We start from the raw sequence: 5,801 nt of genomic DNA on the forward strand, positions 1-5,801 counted from the left end.
AACTCACAATTATAGCTTCATTATAAATAAACATTTACTTTGATATTATATGTGTAGAACGGTTTATTAAAATGATATTATATGTTAGATTATCAAATGTTTACTCACCAGGGTAGCAAGTTCTTCTGGTCTTCTGGCAATTAGCAGCACAAATAGCCCGTCAGGTTTTGTCATTAGATGTCAAAGCTATAGTGCGCATGTCTTGAAACTCATATAGCAAAAATACTGTTAAGTTCCCTTAACCACTTTATAAGCTTGTTTCATTATATGAATTAAATCATTAATTTCCAAATGTAGTTAAAGAAAAAAGAGAATGTTGGATAAAAGGAAAAAAATATTAATAGGAATTCAAATAAAAAAGTACACTAAGAAATAACTTGACATGGGCAAGTAAAATATTGTGTTTAAGTTTAAGTGCCACTGCTACATACTATTTACCACATTGTAAACGGAGACCCACCCCCAGCACTCAACCTAAACTGGTCCGGGTCTGCATGGGCATACCCTTATGGTCCGTAATCGGGCCGAATGTAGCTAAATGTGCCGTGTCTCAGTGCAAATCGGGCCAGATCTGTCAACCATTACTGGGCCAGAGCTGGCCCACTTTTGGTGAGCCGCTGCCAGAACACAGCCGAGTGAGCCGACACTCAGCCGCAATTGGCCCGATTGCGCTGGCTACCTGGGACAGTTGTAGGGAAATCTGAACAATAATGTTTTAGTCCATGGTAAAGTGTAATTCCATGGTAAACTTTACTCAACAAACCAGCTGGCTTCTGAACACACCTATGAAATACAATATGTGCACTAAAACATCATTAGAATTTGTATGAACATTGTTTGCATACTTACATTATTATTCATCACAGAAGTGTGCATAACTTCTAGAAGTCATAAATGGTCTTTCTTGCCCAAATATTCAAGAGTTGCTTTGTGCAGGTCCACATGTCCGTAGTTTTAATAAAATTGAAGTCAGGCTCATGTAAACAAGCCTGGTCTCATTTTAAAGTGCCCCTATTATGCCATTTCACATCTTGCCTTTCATGCAGTGTGTAATATCTAATCTCGGGGAGTTTAAAGTGTGATTCACAAAATGCTTGCTCTTGAAAGATGGCTCAGTACCCAGTTTATTTGGACCAGCTGGCTTCACTGAATCACAACCTGTAAAGTATGATAAATAATAGATGTTTATATTTTCTATTGAGAGTTCAAAATAGGAACTATGACAATGGGCGAATCATTTCGATACCTGCTGTATGCAGTAGACCAATCACAACAGACTGGGCCATCAGACCAATCAGACCAATCAGAGCAGATTAGGCTCACGGGGAAAGGAGAGGTTTAGAGAGACTGAATCTTAGAACTGCTTTGAATTAATCGTATGAGAATCATTGGAAAATAAGGTTATATTAAAAGCATATTGTGATAAAACTAAAGCATTTTATGACCTTGTATGCATGTAAACCTATTGTAGGAGACTCCCAAAACAATATTAGCAACCTCAAAAATGGCATAATAGGGGCACTTTAAATACTGATGTTTATAAACAATGTGTAAACAGATGGGTGCATCACCTGCATTTATGACTGCGTATCTGAATAGTATGTACCTGCACTAGATATGAAATCAAATCAGGCAGCTCGTGCGTAGTAATGTAGTTCATGTGGAATTGGTTATGCTGTTTTCAGTAGCTTTACTTTAAGACTCCTAATGTTTCGTCTCGTCCTCGTATTTCCTTTTCCAATTATTATAAACCTGAAATTATAGATCCAAATGGCAGTATTGGCTTGGTTGAATGTTCAAATTTAGTAGATTATCCCAGACACCAAAGTAGGTCATTAGACAAAGTGATGTGGAGAAACAACAGGATACTTGAAAACAGTCACAGGTCTGGATATATTCAAAATTAGACATTGTCTCTCTATGAGGCAGTATATGAATGTGTGTTTATTAGACTGTGATCTCCAGCTTCACTGAAACTTGTTGAAACTCCCCTGAGGGCAGCAGCGGAGTGAACAAACCGGTCGGTTGGTATATTTGCATATGATGAGCTCATTAACATGCCACAATATTTACATGTTCAAAGCGGATGTGTCCTGTGTAGGAACAATGTGAAAACTTATGTAATCTTTTTATGTACCAATATCCCACTTAGTCACAATATAATTTGTCAATTAGGTGGTTCTGGGGATCTTGGTGCATTTATAATGGCAAAAATATCAAAATTAATGCAATCACTGTGCTCTCCCAGCTGATGTAAGTATCAGGTCCAAAAATATGTAACATAATTCTCCAAACATGTAATATTATGAATTCAAGAGAACTTAATTGAATTTAACCCTTCTACTTTTTCCTTCCACCCACTTCTGATTTCCCTCATATGTTGTTAGCCTAACTTTGCAGAAATACCTTTTGTTGATCTTCTAATGAAATTAAACCAGAGAGCTTTGAGTTCAGTTCGATTTAACAGCTAGCCTGCATTCACAGTGAAAGCTGTTCTAATAGCATTTCTAACAAACATGGTTCATTTACCTTCATGTTACCAATGTCTAACATTTAACAAATAGTTTTCAGGATATGCATAGTATACGGGTGTCTCATTTTACATTTATCCACCATAAGTAGTCTGAGAAATATATTTACACTGAAAAGATGTTACCCAGATGATGTGTATGTTGTAAGCTAAAGTGCTACATGTGCTAAAGCTAACAACAACACTTTCTTATTTGTGATTTCTCTGACTATGAACACTTCAAAGTAGTAATAAATCGTTTGTGTTATATTTAACATAGTTCTACCCTTTGAAATTTCACACACACACACACACACACATATATATATATATATATATATATATTCAAGTACCTATAGTACATTCATTAATTGAGACACGCAACATGCATTTGGGATTAATCAGAGCAGCTGTGTGACTTTAAAATCCTGTCTGGGGCAAGTCATGACCGTCTCTTCACCAGTCTTCAACGTGTACAATCAGGCTCAGAACAACAGTGCGTCAAGCATTTGTTTCTCATAAATCTCATTGAGATTTAGGAATGACATGGTTGATTTAGCCTCACAGAACTGTCCTGCTAGAAAAGTGCAGATTAAGTCAATCCCATTAAGGATCCAACACACTGAACGTATGGCCCATATGGTCTCGTTGGTGGCCAGGCACAGTTTGAATGGTCCAAGTAGTCGCATGCTCCCTCCCATGTCTTCCAGGCTGAGGGTTTTACAAAGACTTAGTTCTGTAGCCATATGGAGCCTTCACGGGGGATTGTAGACCAGCCGTTGTGATGAGTGTGCCCGTTCATTATTGTTACAGAGGAGTATGACGAGGAAATACCAAACGCTACAATCCTCTAATCAATGTACACGTATAGCACACATAAATGTTGAGTAAAGTGGTCAGTTGGTTGTCTTCAGTACTGAATGAATTCTGAGTATACTTATAATCAAAATTTCTCTCACTTTGTCCACTATGTTGGATTAGTATTTTTGCTGGGCTAATTGCAGTGCATTCTGGGATTGATTTCTCCCAAATTTGGTGTAGTTGGAGGCAAAATATACCCTCAGGAACATATGTGTCCTGCGATGCCTTAAAATTCTGTCTATGTAGGGAGCTCCCTAAGAGTGGTTATTTTGCATGTAGTCCAAAATATCTCTGAATTTTCACAAAAAATGCAGTTGTATGTAAATTTTGTGCTCATGGAGAAACGTTTGTGTGGGGTTTCTCTGGAAAAGGCATGATCTCGTGAATGAATTCATGAAATTATACTGCACAAAATAAAAGAATCAAAGCAACACAGCCATTATGATACAGCGACTTCAGGGCAATTCAATGAATGATAACCACAAGGAAAACATCCTTTTTGTTTATTCATATTGTTGTCACGCGCTTCATGCTTTTGCATGCCTCTTGATGCACTGCTTTTAGAGAATGTGATTCGCTTTGGTACGGTGTGTTTCAAAGTCACATGATCTCGTGCTTGGCTTACTGAATACAATCAAGAATGAACCCATTGACTTCATTTAGTTCTTATAAAGGCATTAAATGAGGAAGATACTTTTATTTTTCCCCTGACATTTTTATCGTGCTGATGCGAGCAGTTTTATAGAGCCCATTTTGAAGCCCACTATTGCTGCAGTTAGTTCAGGATTTATATGCTTGCTAGCTTGAGGTGATCTAATAAAAAGAACTGGAATGGAATGATTGCATCAGTGATAAAAAAAAACAAACAAAAAAAAACATATTACTGTATGCCCACCTGGATCTGAGTAATAGTCATATTGACATCTTTCATGTTAACTGAATGAAATGCATCAGTGCGAAGTGAGTCACTGATGTATCATAAAGTTTTCACACACTGTTGTTGCGAACTACTTTCCTATAAACAAGCCCCTATAAACCATGAGCCTGTAATTATTGTGGCAGTTGTTCTGAGAATTGACCACACAGGTCTAATTTGGCTGGTTAAACTGTGGCCTTTATGAAAGGAGGTTTATCAAGAATTAAGGGCTGAACAACAGGCCTGGGAAGTCCTGACTTACAGCAACTCTTCTAGTGAAAATGTTTCAAGATTGACAAGCTCGCTAAATATGAATCATTCATCTGAGGTATGTGCTACTGGACAAAAATAAAAAAGTGTGTGTCTGTGTATGCCCTCACTGCACTTCTTTGTTTCCATTCTGATAATGTTTTGAGTTTCACTATTGGGTGGGAGGAATACTTTATTAAAGCTCAGCAATCTTGCACCACCCTGCCCCCCTCGCAAAGGCACTTGTGCAGTTGCAGTCTAACACATGTCCACACAAGACGTACACAGGTCCCCACAATGTGGTGGCAAACAGTTTGAGAGGTGGGGCTGCATTTTAGGAACATTTGTCCCACAACCCGAACATTCCACATTCCAGCGCAGCAGCCAGAGCCACAGTAACAGCAGCACTGCTCGAGGGTCAGAATGGGCCAGTGACTGGCACACAGACATGGAAGAAGTAGCTATACTTATGATAAGTGTGGCCTACTTACTGTATAATACCCCAGCAGCAGGTCAGATGTATGAATTTCAGTAAAACATGGCAATATTTCACCCATACAATCAAAAGAAAAAAAAATAGATTTTTTAAAAATAATTTGTTTAATAAAAACAAAGTAATTTTTTTGCAAAACCACCTAATTTGCCATCCTTATGACAAAAAAAAAAAGCAAAAAGTACTTTTAATTACTTTAACAAAATGTAGTGAACAAAACTCACAATTAATTAATTACTGAAAATTACTAAACTACAGAATTCACAACATGTATTAGATAATTGTCAGGAAAATGGCATATATCGATAATTAATATTTAGTAAGCTTGTCAATTCTGAAACACTTTCACTAGAAGAGTTGCTGTATAAATTACTACAACTGTATTATACATATGTATGTAGTTCATTTGATTATGTGCTTCTGTCTTTTTTAATAATTTGTATAGCTATTTTTATAGCTTTAATTTATTTAATTTCATTTTTATGTATTTCATCTTAAACGTATTTTGTTTTAGTTTGTTGCCAAGGCAAATCTTTTTTTCAAGGTTAATTTTTTTCATCTAATATTTAGATTTTATTGTATTTCAGGTTTATTTCAGTTAACAAGATACATTTTTAATAGTTTTATTTTCAGTTAATAATTACAACACTGTTATCCACAGGTTTTTGTACAGGTATTCTTTATCTTATCAAAGGTTTTTTTTGTTTTTTTTCTGGATGAACTTCCTCGTTACTCTGTGTCTTACCTTTGTCTCATCTCTTTCTCTATGACTC

This window comes from Sinocyclocheilus rhinocerous, unplaced genomic scaffold (genome assembly GCF_001515625.1).
Source record: "Sinocyclocheilus rhinocerous isolate Xijiao unplaced genomic scaffold, SAMN03320098_v1.1 scaffold14, whole genome shotgun sequence".
Lineage (NCBI taxonomy): Eukaryota > Metazoa > Chordata > Actinopteri > Cypriniformes > Cyprinidae > Sinocyclocheilus > Sinocyclocheilus rhinocerous.